Consider the following 16,284-nt stretch of genomic DNA (forward strand, 5'->3'; position numbering starts at 1 on the left):
TGTGTACCAGGAACTCTTCTAGGTACTTGGGTGATACCAATGAAAAAGATCCCTGTTCCTTTGATGTTTGCCTTCTGGGTGGCAATGAATCAGTGGCAGGTGATGGGCAAACAATAAGAACTATAAAAAGGAATTTACATAGTAATAATATAGTATATACATAGATGCATTCATTTCTTAAGGCTGCCATAGGAGGACTTGCTAGAACAATTTACTCTAGATAGTTCATCCTAAGTTCACTTGAAATGGCTTGACATCTGTGTTAGCTAATTGTCCTTATTCAACAGAAAATAAAATTCCATATTCTTCTCTACAAAGCAGGGTCCAGGGACTGAGGGTAAGCTCTCACAGAGACAGGAAGATCAGGTGAAACCTTGATATTTTCAATTCAAAAGGCAGGACTCCACAGCCCTTAAGCATTTCCTGGGATGTAAAATTGTCAAGAGACTTTTTGAGGTTTTAAAAAGTTTTATAAATCAAGTGGACAGAGCAATGCTTTTTAAAGAAAATTAATCTAGCACCCATTTATGATAAAAATGCCCAGTAAAATGGGAATAGAGGGAACATAACATAATAAATACCATATATGACAAATGCCCAGCAAACATTATACTAAATTGGGCAAAAATTAAAAGCATTTCCCTTAAGATCAGGAACAAGACAGGGATTTCCACTTTAACCATTCTTATTCAACATAGTACTGGAAGTCCTAGCCACAGAAATAAAAGATATCCAAATTGGAAAGTAAGAAGTAAAATAGTCATTATTTGCAGATGACATGATACTCTGTAGAGAGAACCCTAAAGATTTCACCAAAAAAAACAAAACCAACTACTAGATCTGATGAATGAATTCTGAAAAGTAGCAGGATACAAATTAAATATCCAGAAATTAGTTGCATTTTTATGCACAATAATGAACTATCAGAAAGGAAACTAATAAAATAATCCCATTTACAATTGCATTAAAAAATACATAGGAATAAATTTAACCAAGAATGTAAAAAACCTGTACTTCAAAAATTATAGAACACTGAAGGAAGAAACAGAAGATGATACAAATAAGTGGAAGCATATACTGTGTTCATGGATAGGAAGAATTAACATCATTAAAATGTTGATATTACCCAAAGCAATTTATAGATTTAATACAATTCCTATCAAGATACCAATAGCATGTTTCACAGAGCTAGAAAAAATGTTCCAAAAATTTATATGGAACCATAAAAGACCCTGAATAGCCACAGCAATCTTAAGAAGAACAAAGCTTGAGAATCACACTACCTGATATCAAGTTATACTACAAGGCCATAGTAATCAACCAGCATGGTACTGTCATAAAAATGGACATATAGGTCAATAGAACAGAATAGAGAACCCAGAAATAAACCCATGCCTTTATTGGCTTTCTAACCAATAAACATACTAATTTTGCTTACAAATTCTGTTTTATATGTGGGTTATTTTGGATTTTCTACAGATAGTATCATGTTATCTTCAAAATTAAAATTTTTATTTCTTCCTTTCCCATGCTCATACATTTGGTTTATTGTCCTTTACTTTTCACACTGGTTAAGTTCTCCAGTATAATATTAATAGATTTGGTGGTTGTAAGCACCCTGTCTTGTTGCCAGTTTCAGGGGAAAAGTATTCATATTTATTTATATGCAAAATCTATACTTGGTGTACAAAACATCAAATTAGATGAATAAATGAAGACTTGTCATGTTACCCCTGTAGCACTACATACTGGTGTCCAACATATCATTATGATAAAATACATTTTATGTCTTATTTACTTCATCTGAATTTACAAGGTGAAATTTGAGGGGTATTTCAAACATGATTAGCCAGGGGTTTTAGTGAATATTGGCAACAAAATACAACATCAGTGGCCAAATTTTGGTATTTTTATCTTTGTATGTCAGTGCAGCTTAGTGATTTCACAATTAGTATGACTACCTCATTAGTCTTAGAGGTTAATCTAACTTATTTTAACTATGTACTAGATATCTGTATACCTAAAAAAGGATAGTCACCATTAATGTGTGTGTGTGTTTTTTACCTGGGTCGACTCGGCAGTCAGGTTTAGTGGAAAAACCATGGACTTTGGAGAAAAATACAGGCCTGGATCAGTATCTCACCATTGTCATTCAATTGATGTGTAACCTTCACCTATGAGACCCATTTCTCTGAACTTCAGTATCTTCATCTATTAAATGGGAATAAGAGCATAATATAGGCAAATATATCAATCAGTATCACATAATAAAGTGTCTAGTAAAATACTTGGTACATTGAATTGGCCCTATATAAAAAAATAGCGAAGACAATAATAAAAATATCTGAATAATGCAATTTGATGATAAAAAAACAACACAACAACAGGCTCAGCCTGTGTCATCTCATGGATCTTTAAATCTTAGTAGCACTAATTTTAAGCTTTGTAAATACACAGAATACATTCACACCTCCAGGAAGTTGCTTAACACATCTGAAAATAAGTTCCCACATCAATAAAGTAGAAAATGACACTAACTTTATAGAATTCAAATGAAAACAAAAGGAGGTTATTTATCTAAGAGACTTAGCACAGTTTCTGTATGGAGAAGCCTACACTGAATGTCTTATCCATCTATTGTCCTATTTCTGCTGTTAGAGATTGTAAAAAGTGAGCCAGGGTATGGAAAGCTCCTAATAGAATGCCTGAGCCAGCAAGTGTAGAAACTGAACTCTATTGCCATTACCACCGTTATTACCTCCACCACCACCATTACGAAAGGTTGATTCTGCAATTCCACACTTCTAAATGTCAGAATTAAACAGATGCACACAATGAACAGAGGACGTATATTAGTATAAGACAAAAGAATTCCTAAAATTTGCCTAGTCTTTGTACATTCACCTTTACCCTATGAATTAACTTCTCATTGATAAGCTTTTCTTCTCAAAATATTTTTGTTTTTTGTTTTTAAGGTCATATATACAAACAAGATCTCATGTGTTTGTCATATCAGAAATACTACTTGGACTTTTCTACCAAATGCTGTTCAAAACTGGCTACATGGGTATTCTCACAAAAACCCAACAAGGCCATGACTATAACTGCTCAGATATTTGAAATCCCCTGAATTTTCTTCCCTTCAGAATCTTTGACCTGCTGGCAATCATATTGTCTGGACTCCAATCATCATACCTGCCTCTTATTTAATGATCTGGGACCTTCATTTCCTGAACAGGAGTAGAACACATGAATGCCGTTTACCCATTAGGACACAATGAATTATTTTCCTAAGAAACAGCTAGATTCAGTATCTGAGAGAACAACAAAAGACTTCTTCCTCTTTCACGCTGTGAAACTAAATGCAGTCTTTTGCCAGTAAATTGGAAGAAAACTTACTCTTAAGAATGATTGAAAAAGAGTCCATTGGCCCTTAAAACAAAAAATATGTCCCAGAGGACATAGAAATAGACTGGAATGAGGAAGATACAGATTTTTCTGGACCTACCTAACCATTTAGATTATCTGATTTAAATTTCTCACTGGTGATGTGTCATCGTTTTTTCTTACCAGTATAATAAGATTAATCAGAAATCTGAAGAAAGGGAGAGTTAAGATGTTCTCCTGAACTCAAAATTTTAACATTTGTAATTTCCCATTAATTGTTTCAACAACTTAATGTGGTGTTATCCTCATTTTAGAGATGAGGAAATTGAAGCTTATATAACTGAATTACTGCCCTAGCTGGTTTGGCTCAGTGGATAGACTGTAGGCTTGCAGACTGAAGGGTCCTGGGTTCGATTCTAGTCAAGGGCACATGCCCGGGTGTCAGGCTCAATCCTCAATAAGGGGCATGCAAGAGACAGCCAATCAATGATTCTCTCTTATTATTGATGTTTCTCTCTCTCTCTCCCTCTCCTTTCCTCTCTGAAATCAATAATAAAAAAACCCACAAACAAAAACAACAATAACAAAAAAATTGAATTACTTACACATGTCAACAGCTTGCTACTGGCAGAGCCAGGATTTTAAGCTCAGTTGTCTGAGTTCAATGTCATTATTCTCTCTTTGTTCTAACCTATATTGTCTTTAAAACACACACACACACACACACACACACACACACACACACACACACACACCTGGCACCTTCTCGTCCTAAATAAAAAAACTGACTTTGTCCAACTTTGCCTCTATTGGTCACATCCTGGTGAAAAGTGAACAATGACAGGTATTAAAGAACAATGGTTAGCAGTGTTTCCCAAAGGACTATGTATGATGGCAAGGTCAGCTGATTATTCTCAGAAGAGTAACTACTAGGTTAGCACAAATTATCTTTTCATATAAGTGGTGTTTGGCCAAAATCAGAACTCTTACAGTGTTCAGGCTGAATATGAATAGGTACACAGCCTGAGAACTTCAAAAACTATCCGTATTACCTAAACAGAAGTTACAAATGGAAGGATATTGCAATCTCAGTGCATACACAGTGTTTCTTTTTGTTCACTATTAAGAAAACCAGAGCTCACATGAGGAGGCTATACACAGACATAGAAATAATTCGAAGACACTAAATTCTCTCTTCTGGGCTTCATTTCTGGTACTGTGTCCCAGGCATGTGTGAGTTTTCCCATCAGTGAAGGGTTTCCAATCAAGGAGTATTGCTTTTTTCCCTTTATCCTTCTTTCGCAATTTCCAGATCAAGGCTGGAGCCAAAAATGTGTATTTGCTTCTGTGCCAAACACATACAAAAATTAAGAAGATTGAAAAGAGCTATTAATGAAGAGGCAGAAACATTTCTCAACTTTGTACATTATTCCTATTAGTGTTTTAGTTTTCTCTTTCCCATAGGATTTCAGCCTGGTCCAAGAAAAGGAAACAGAAAAACAAAGAAAATTTCAGGTAGATGAAAGAGACATTTTGGGTTTGTGACAGCTGTATTATTGAAAAGCTAGCAGGGACTGGCTATTTGGTGGCTTTCTTTATAAATCATCCCCAAATAATTGTCCAATTTTCCCTACACTAAGGAAAGGATTATATTATAGCAGAATCTACACTGAATTCCAATAGCAAATTACTTTTGGCCAAAAGCTAAATGGACTCTTAACCACCATCTTATCTCAATGGCTTCAGTACTAATGGAAATAGATTAGAAAGGGGGACTATGGGAGACTCAGAGTTTGGTTTATTAAGAGTAAAATTTAAGATGGAGTGTTCATGTCCTTACTTCCAAGAAAACTGCATTTTGATTATTGAAATGTTATAAGGTAGGAATGTTCAGAAAAAAAGTTTGCACAAGAATTCAAGTACACAATAAATTAGTAGACAGCAGACATAATCTGTGTTCTCTACATCTGAAGACCAACTCCATGTCCTATCGATAAGAGGCTTAGTACTTCCTTTCTGTCCTTGCTCACTTGCACTTCAACTCAATTTTCTTTTCTCCCATACGTTGATGTCTTTCCTATATCTAACCCTATTAATTCCTAAACGGTGTTTTACATATTGTTTTACATATTGTCTGATAACACTTATATACTTCTCAGAGAACTATGAATCCATGCAGCCTTTCAGGAATATAATCTGGAAATACCTTTCAAAAGCCTTAAACAGTTTATTCTTTTTGATCCAGAAATTTTATTCCAATACATTTTCTAGTAAGGAAAGAAACAGAAGTGTGCACAAAACTAGCTATAGGATAGTCATGGAAAGTTGTATATAATTTCAAAAGTGCAAGTAGTCAGAATACCCAAGCAGGGGACTGTTAAGATTAATTTTTTTAAAGAAGATAACATCAGCAAGATTGCAGACTAAGAAGCCCTGGACTTCTTATGGACAAACCCACCAATTCCATGACAATCCATGGACATATTTCCTTTGTGAAAAAGCCAGAAATCAGTGGTGAGGTTCCTGTATCCCAGGGGCGTGTGAAAACTGCCACATCATAGTTGGTAGGGAAACCAGACACACCTTGTCACCAAAAATCTCTCCCCTTGGCACAGAGCCATAAGATTGGGAGAGACCCCCATCTCCCGGTTTCTCCCTGGGGAGGAAAGGAAAGGACTAGACCATAAATCCAACATTTGGATTTTTCAGGAGGCTGCTCAAGGGACTGGTTTCTGTCTTGTTTGAATCAGAGTGCTGACATGAACTCTCCCGACGTCTCAGGTTGGGAGTCACTGAGAACAAAGATAGTGGTTTGGACTATCGTGCAATTTTTGCACATATGTTTATCACGTATATCGGCCTATAATCTTTCTAAGAGTGACCTTGTCTGGTTTTACTATCAGGGTAATGTATATACAGATACATATGTATACGTCTGAACAGCATTACATAAGTACCTAATAAGCGGCTGTTTTTATTTATTTTTTATTTTTTTATTTATTTTTTCACTACCAAGATAAAATATTTTATTTCAGAGGTTTCATACAATAAAGGCTATTATTCATAAAAACAATGCATTTTATAAAATTCTATCATAATGTATTTGAAGAATTTTTTTATTTTTACAATATGAGTTTTTGTGGGGGTTTTTGTTAATCCTCACCCAAGGATATTTTTTCCATTAATTTTAGAGAGAGAGGAAGGAAGAGGGAGAGATGGAGACAGAGAGAAACATCAATGTATGAGAGACACATCAATTGGTTGGCTTCTGCACTGGCCAGGGATTGAGTCTGCAACTGAGGTATATGCTCTTAACCGGAATAGAACCCACAAACCTTCAGTAAGCGGCTGTTTTTAAAGCTGATAAACACAAGTTACATTCCTCTCAGGAGTTTACATTGAAAAAGAATCTCAGCACCAACATATCCTTACTCTCTGTTTAAAAGGTAAGTAATTGTACAGTGTACAGGTTACAGATGATATAGAATTGTGCAACTGAAACTGATGGGGAACTCAAGAAGCTAAAAAATTTTTGACTTTAGTTATATAGTTAATAGGCTTGGTAATTAATGCATGTAGAAAGCTATTGTTCCAGGGACTGGAATGTAGGACTGGACCTGCCCTGATTTCAGGAGACCCGCAAGCAATTCGACCTTTGTACCCCAGGAGGACTGCAGTTGACCAAGACAGTATCTGAGACATCGTGCACCAGGGAGATAGTGTCCAATGCCCAGGATGCAGATAAAGAATCACTGGTCAGCAGATGAAGGGATGCTCGGAAAAATCAATGGACTGCAGCTTTTATCTGATTAACCTTTTTGCCTGAATTCCAAATCCCTTACCTACTTTCTCCTGAATTCCAAACCCTTTACCTACACCTTTCTTCTCCTTAAAATAAGGGGTCAGCTTGTGATGAGAGGTAAGATGGTCTTTTTAGAATACATAACCAGCTGTCTTCTTAGATTGCTGGCCATCTGAATAAAGCACCCATAAAGATTTGATCCTTGTCTCTACTTATTGGTTTTGGTAGCATGAACACTGACTTTTCTGGTTACAAAACCTGTATAATTTTGTTAACCAGTATCACCCCAATAAATTCAATTTTAAAAAGTAAGCAATTGTTAAGAGATAGCTTAGATCCTGTTCACCCTTTGCCTTTGAAAGTACTTCAGATAAGTTGCTAAGTCAATTATAAGACTTGTACATGAGATATGCCTCATCCTTGGGTAGAGGGATGTTTTTACATCCTTGTCAATGTATGAATGTCAGAGTTTTTTCTTTGGTTCTTTTTCCTTTTCTATTTTTTTTCTTGTGTGTGGGCTGAAAGAGTTATATTTGGAGAGAAAAAAAGGGGGCAGCCAAATACAAAAGAATAAAATAGAGATCAAACGTGAGCAATTAAAATTTTCTGTTCCCAAGAGCTACAAGCAGAATACCAGGGAAATAAATTATAAAAATATAAAGAGTGAACCACACACACTTATTAGACTGGCCAAAATCCAAAGGATTAAGAATACCAAATGCTGGCAAGGATGTGGAGCAACAGTTACTTTCATTTATTGCTGGTGGGAATGCAAAATGGTATAGCCACTCTGGAAGAAAGCTTGTCAGGTTCTTACAAAACTAAATATACTCTTACCATATGATTCAGCAATCACACTCCTTGGTATTTACCCAAGAGTGGTTCACACAAAAACTTGCACGAAGATGTTTATAGCAGCTTCATTTATAACAGAAAATTTGGAAGCAACCAAGATGTCCTTCAGTCTGTGAATAAAGAAATAAACTATGATACATCCAGACAATGAAATATTATTTAGCACAAAACAACAAGTGATCTAGAAAGACATGGAGGAGTTTTAAGTACATATCACTAAATGCAATATGCCAACCTGAAAAAGCTTATTATGTTTCCAATAATATGAAATACTGGAAAAGGCAAAAGTATGGAGACAGTAAAAAGGTCAATAGTTGCCAGAGGTTGGGGAAGGAAGGTGAATAGACAACAGAGAGGATGTTTAAGACAGTGAAACTATTCTGCATGATGCTATAATGTTGGATATATGTCATTATAAATTTGTCAAAACACATAGAATATACAACACCATGAGTGAACCCTAATGTAAACTATGGACTTTCAGTGATAAGGATGTGTCATGTGGGTTCATCAGTCATAACAAATGTAGCATTATGGTGGGAGATGTTGATAATGAGGGAGGCTATGCATGTGTAAGGGCAGGGGTTATATGGGAAATCTTTGTACCTTCTGTTCAATCAGGCTGAGAATCTAAAATAAAAGAAAAATGTATATGTATATAGAGAGTGTTATAGAATGTTGAGAATAAGATGTTAACTCATAAAATTAAAGAAAACATAATTAGAAAGAGGGCAAGTCTTTAGATATAGAGAAAGAAAGGAGCAGGACTTTTCCAACTAGAGATAGATGCTTTCATAACTGATTGTTATCAAATATTTATTTGCCCTCTGAGGCCATGTGCATATGTGATCTCTGGGTTTTATGTTGCTGGATCACTTCTTGCCTCGTTTTCTTTCATGTTCTCTTGTAGATTTTCATGTGTTCACCCTGCTTATAGCTTGGCTTGTCTGCTTCTTTGTACTCTTGTTGCCTCTATTCTCCAGTATAAATGAAATGGTAAATATGAACTCTGAGATCTGAATATTTTGGGCAGGTGGCTCCCCAGAATAAATGCCGTATTATAAAACACTCATTGAAAAGCCTCCAACCCAAATCAATTATAGCTTTTGGTCTCTGAGCACACAGAAAAAAAAAGAAAGAGAGAAAACCAATATTACCTTGAAAACCAACATTACCTTTAAAGACAAAAGAGCAAATATTAGTTATTCTGGTAGGAGATTATTTCCTGCTGTTCACTGCATTTGTGTCAATGGAAAGATAAATTCATTTAGCAGGGTATTCTTTTTAGAAAACACTGAAATGCCAACTGAACAGAGACCCTGATAGGTTGCTCTTTATTTCAGATATAGGACTTATTTCTCCTTGAACATGGGAAATTAAAAAAAGTGGAATGCCCATTTGACCCAGTGATCCCACTTCTGGGAATATATCCCAAGAAACTAGAAACACCAATCAGAAAGAATATATGCACCCTCATGTTCATAGCAGCACAATTCACCATAGCTAAGATTTGGAAACAGCCTAGTGCCCATCAGCAGATGAGTGGATTAAAAAACTGTGGTACATCTACACAATGGAATACTATGCTGCAGTAAAAAAAGGAGTTCTTACCATTTGCAACAGCATGGATGGAACTGGAAAACGTTATGCTAAGTGAAATAAGCTGGTGAGAGAAAGATAAATATCACATGATCTCACTCATTTGTGGAATATAATGAACAACATAAACCGATGAAGAAAAACAGATCCAGAGACAGAGAGACATCAATCAGACTGTCAAACCTCAGAAGGAAGGTAAGGGAGGGTGGGGGTACGGGGAGAGATCAAAGAACTTGTATGCATGCATATAAGCCTAACAAATGCACACAGACACCAGGGGGGTGAGGGCATGAATGGGGGGTGGGCGGTAATGGGGGAATAAGGACACATATGTAATACCTTAATCAATAAAGAAAAACAATTTTGAAAAGAAAAGAAAATGAAGATATGGCATTCTGTACTGCTTCAGAAAAGTTGCCAAATAAGATATGTGGATGAGGTATGCTATCAGCTTGGCTAAAGATTATATTTGTTGCATCCTTGTCAATGTGCTCCCTGAACAGATGGTAGTTGTAGGCTATTCAGTGTAATGGTGCACTCTCTATTTTTACTCACTCCCTCTGACTGCCTTGGGAAATCATGTGCAAAAAGTCAGCAGGCATGTTAAAGCTGGCGGAGATGATCATCAGCACTGGATAGTGGGAGTTGCTATAGGAACCTTATACATGTAGTACTTTAGAGACCGGTAGAATAACCAAATAAACTCCAATGCCAGTTAGTTAATTCTAGATTAAGGGAAGAATTGGAGACAACTAGTATAAACTATTCTATTGAGAATCGTTGGTCTAAAGGATAGTGGAGAAATCAGGCATGACCACAGCGGGTAATGGAATCAGAACAGGATTATTTTCAAAGATGAGAGAAAATTGGCCTGATGGTGGATATGATTCAGTAGAAGGATGGAAATCACACAAGATAAAGTGGAAAGAATTGTTGAAGCAGTGTCCTGAGCAGAGAAGAACAAATGGGGCCTGGTCCATAAGTGAAGGGGTTACCTTGATGTGGAAACTCATCTATAGGAACAAAAAAAGAAGACAGAGAATGTATGAGACAGATCATGGCTGGTTACATCATTTGTGGCCCAAGTGAAAAAGGAAAATTCAGAGTCCTGTCCAAGGGCAGAGTCAATCTCTTCTTTCCAGGAGCTGGCTCTCCAACCCATGGTGGATAAGTATATTAGGGTTCTCCAGAGAAACAGAACCAATAGAATGTTTACGTGTAGATGTATCTATAAAATACAAAGAAAACGATTTCAAGGAATAGGCTTATGTGTGCACGGAGACTGGCAAATCCAAAATCTGTAGAGTAGTCCAACCAGGAGTCTGAAGACCCAGAGAGAGCCGATGTTGCAGTTCGAGTCTGTGAAGATTACTTTTATATGTCAATTTGACTGGGCTAAGGGATACTTAGATAGCTGGTAAAGCATTATTTCTGTGTGTGTTTGTAGGTGACTCCAAAAGAGATTAGGATTTGAGTCAGTCACCTGTGTAAACAAGATCACCCTTACCAATGTGGGTGGGGAGTATTTAATACCTGGAGGTTCTCTCTTCTTGAGGTGGGACATGCATCTTCTCCTGTCCTCAGACACTGAACATCAGAGCTCGTTCTTGGGCCTTCAGACTCCAGGCCATACACCAGCAGCCCCCTGGTTCCCAGACCTTCAGAATTAGACCAGTTTTCCTAGTTCACTAGTTTACAGACAGCGTATCATGGGACTTCTCAGCCTCCGTAGCCACATGAGCCAATTCCCATAATAAATCTCTTCTTACACATTGTTATATATTCTATTCATTCTCTTTCTCTGGTGAAGCCGGACTAGTACAAAATCCAAACGCCATCTGCTGGCTGACTTTCCTCTTGCTCAGAGAAAGTCTTTCTGTTTTATTGAGGCCTTTATAGGAAGAGTCCCATCCACATTACGGAAGACAACCTGACTTACTTAAAATTCACCAATTCAAATGTAAATCTCACCTCAGAAACACACAGCGAGAAATACAATAATGTCTGACTGCACTGTGGCCCAGCCAAGCTGACCCATAAAATAAACATCCCAATGGTTGATCCCCAAGAGATGGCAATCTCCCTGAAATGAGTTCAGATCTGGGATCAAGAGAGGGCTGAAGGCCTCCCACCTATACGCCTTCAGAATGAGTTGTGGAGCTGCCAGACCAGCCATGGCTTTGCTCTGCCCAAGATCCTACAGGTGTGCGCCTAGCCCTGACCCACATTGCACTGGTGCACAGGTGTTCCGCATGGGGTGGAGACTGACAGGGAATGCAGATTGCTGACCCAATGCAACATGTAGCCCTAGTGGAGGGTGGCAGCAGTAGTGGGGAAGATAAAGGAGTGCAGGAGGGGGAAAGAATGGCCTGGGGCAGGAACTGAGTGACCAGCCACCCGTTGGAGGCGGTAGAGAGGTGATATGAAGCAGGACCCAGGTTCCAAGCTGTTGAAGCGTGCTCCTTTTTTCTTTTGGACTTCTTACAAATTCAAAGATAAAAGAATTTAGAACTGTATCTTAAGAAAAGGATCACAAATCATTAACCCCCAAGAGCAGGGCCCTGGTGAGTGTGGATCCCTGTGTGAGTACTGACCCCACACCCAGAAGCATGTTCCTTCCTATCCAGATGGAGATAGATAAGCACATGTTTTAGCAAAGTTTGTGGAATTCTTCTGATTGCTTTTATTTTCTCAATAGAATAAGGTTATTGACTGAGAGGCAGAAGGGGAAAGATATGGTGGTGATTTCAGAAGAGAGAAGAAATAAAAAAATCATTTAGAAAGAGTGGGAGAGAAAATGAACCAGGGCAATGCCCCTGGATTGCTGGGCAGCTCAGAGCTCCACTTGAGTTTAACAGTCATGACTCTAAAGAGACCCCACACAGCAAGGTGGTGTAATTTTCTCCAGCATCGGTCAGATGTGTGTGGGGGTGCAGCAGGGAGTACATGAAGAGCTGGATTTAACCAGCAAGCGTGATGAAGCAAAAGAGGACAAAGGATTCGAGCTTGCAGGTAAAGCAGTGATTAGAATGTTGGAACACAAATAAATAAATGCAGAAACAAAAAAACCCAAACAAGTAAATGAAAAATTACTTAGTAAGTTCCAGACACTTTGTGCCAGATGTTACTTTCATTATCTCATTTAACCTTCAAAACATAATGAGATATTCATTTATTTTATCTGACAAATATTTGTTGATCACCATTATGTGCCAGTGCTTCTCTGTACCTATGGCTTATTCGCAGAGAAGATGTGCGCTCTTGTGAAGCAGGAAAATGAACATGAAAAAATGAACAGGATAATCTCAGGTGGTGGACAGTGCTTTGAAGGCAATGTAATTGGGTAAGAAAGTGGAGCTTGGCTGAGGTTGGATAAAATATTAAATCAAGTAGTGAAAGTCTTTCTGAGATGATAACCGAGCTGAAACAGGTTAAGAAGATACACATACCACACACACATATAGTTAGTATGAACAGTGGATGTAAGTCTTACATTCATTCACAAGAGCAGCTAAAATGCAGTTAAGCAAGGTGATTCACAACCTTGTGTATGAATGCCGCCCCCTAGAGGTGTCAAGGCACAACCCACACATACAATACTAAAGAGAGAGTTCATCCTCTGAGGAAGACTCTTCCAATTGCAAACATATAATTAGATACATGTAGAAATCACTCCAAAAGCCGTATAATTACAATGAGGTGCCGATTTCCATTTCCTTGGGAATTCGAGAAAACCCTTAACCAAACGATGGCATGATAATTGCTTCTGATGCCATTTCGTACCTACGTTTCCTTTGTTGCTTAACTCTGCTGAGACTTATGCGTGTTCTCTACTGTTCTTTTCCCACATCTGTCTGTGTTTGAATGTCATTTACTTTTAGGAGAAAGCTTGTTTAACGCTGTAGAAAATGACTAGTTTCTACGTCTACAATGGCACGAAGTTCATTTAAAGTACAGAGTCATTACCTGTTGTATTGTCTGTGAGGCTTCCATTTTCTCCACTATGCTCTGCAGAATACCTCTTGCCAGTGTTACATGTGAGCTCTCTATTTGCCAAGCTGCTGTGACTGGTGGGTTTTCTCTACTCTGAGTGCTTCCTGTTCGTTGGCCAGATGCCCTCCTGTTCTCTGTTCTTTCTGCATGGCTGTCATTAGAACACACTTTATCCTCCCTTCCATTTTGTCAAAATTTGGCATCAGGAATAATTTTCTTATTGGGCATGAACTGAAAAGGAATCTTCATTGAGTACAAATATGGATACCGTAATAGTTGCAATGCAATAACGTTTATATCCTAAATTATATCTTCTCATGTATCTTTCTGGCTAAGCAACTAGTGGCCATTGCATCATAAAGTATAAAAAAATTGAACCAAGAATCAGAAGGTCTGGGCTCCAGTTCTATTGCTGACACTTAATAGCAAGCTCCTAAACATTGTTGATTTCTATCTCTCTCTTTTTTTTCTAAATAGCATAATGGTCAGGGTCTAGCATAAAGTCTTCTTCTGGACATCAAAGACAAAATGTAGGTAAAAATGTTTTGTACATCAGTTGTAAGGCATTATTATACAGATCATTTTGCTGGTTGCTTCTCTAGAATACATTTATTTTAAGATTATAATTAAGATAGTTAAGAATAGGGTACAAGTAAAATTATCTCTGCATAAATATAGTATTATGGAATATTTCAATGTGAATGTTTTTAACGTTATCTTCTAGACAGTAAGTTTTCCAGGGCAAAATCTTTTTGCTGATATAAGACACCATAACAGTCACTCTGCTCAGCTTACTGTCTAGGAGACAAGGTTAAAGACAGTAATCGACCTTTTTGAGAATGTGAGTCATGAGAAATTGAACTGCCCTAATATACTAATGGCTTAAAAGCCTACAAACTGACCAAAATATACACTTGTACATGGGACAGAACATTATGGCCTTATAAAGTACTCAGGCCACATAGCTATTTTGAAAAACATCAAAATGGAAGAAGTCCTATTGTGTATGTGTGTGTGTGTTTTTCTATTGATTGGAGGTTTCATTAACAAATTACTTTAAACATTTTAAAACTACAAAGAAAAGTGATATGGAAAAAGAGATTTAGAAGAGTGATGAATATGACAAGAGTTCAAGAAAAAGAAATAAAAATTGATTTTTGAAGTGAAATTACCCCTTTAAATAAAATGAAACTCAGAACTTCCAACAGCTGACATTGATTGTAGAATTAACAGACCAAAAAGGGGAGCGGAACCAAGTGGCACCAATTCTGTCCCTTGGTTTTTGCCTACTCTCTTGGGTCCTCTCTGATTCCATGTGATGAATATGCTGGTTCCCAGGACTTTCCTTTAGCATGCAAACTTCCCTGCTTTGATTCTGTCAGTCTGAACCTTAATCTGTGGATCTTTGGTCTTTTCTGACACCGGAAATTAGAATGGAATCTCAGAAGTAGCTACTCCCACCAAGTTTCACATTTTTGACATCGCTGGACACAATCCAAGCACATGCTCTTAGTATCTTCCCTGATCTACCTGTCATTTACGCTATGCTGACAGATCATTTGTTTACACCCTAAAACTCTTCATAGAATAGTTCTTTTACTGTCTAGAAAGTTTCCGCCTCCAAGAACACCACGTGCCCTGTACCTACTCAAGGAGAGGCTGTTCATCCTCTTAAAGACAATATACCAAACAATCTCAAATGCCAAACAATGGGGAATTTTTAGGCTGAGTGAGGCTCGAAACCAGAGTTTTTTGGCTAACAAGTGATATGGCCTGTTAAATATTTGAGAAAGATCACAGAAGGAGTGAAAGCAAAAAGAAGATATTGTAGTAATGCTTGAAAATGGTGTCTTAGACTGGAATGTTAATAATAGCGGTGATGAGAAGTGGAGAGATACTGAATACTTTTCAGAAATAGAGCTGTCAGTATTTGATGCTGAACTGGATGAGGATGTAAGAGAGGAAGAGGAGTCAGATATGTTTGTGGTGTGTATGTGTGTGTGTGATTACCTGGATCATTTACTAAGACGGGGTAAGGTTGGAGGTGGGAGGATTATTTGGTAGGAGTGCTGGATAGAAATTTAAAAAATTTGCACTGGACATTGAAGTCTGAAATACTAATTAGACATTCATGTAGGGATGCCAAGAAAAGCAGCTGAATTTTCAAGTCTGGAATTAAGTAAGAGGTTGGAGCTGGATACATAAATTTAGGACTTTTCTGGGCATATAAAGCCTAAAGACTGGAAATTATCCAGAGGCTGAATACATGCATCTAGAGAAGATTAGCAATGTAAGAACTGTACATACACTTGGAGAGGGGATGTCGCCAAAACAGCAAAGGTGACAAAGGAGGAGCAGTTAGTGAAGTAGGAAAACCTTGAGAGAATAGTATTTTGAGGACAGAACAGAAAAGCATTTGAAACAGGAGGAAGTAATCAATTAGTGCTGCTGTAGTAACATGAAGATGGAGTGGTAGATATTTACAGGAAATATATCTTTGGATTTGAAGAGGTTTCAGGGCAGACAGCTCATTTTGTACATTTAATTGAGGATCTTTAGAGAGCTCTGTTGTTGAAAAAGTCATATTTTCCCAGGTACCAAAAACACATGTTCAATGACAATCTAAGTATAAATTATAATCAGCAGCA

Source organism: Cnephaeus nilssonii, assembly GCF_951640355.1.
Source record: "Cnephaeus nilssonii genome assembly, chromosome: 5".
Classification (NCBI taxonomy): Eukaryota; Metazoa; Chordata; class Mammalia; order Chiroptera; family Vespertilionidae; genus Cnephaeus; species Cnephaeus nilssonii.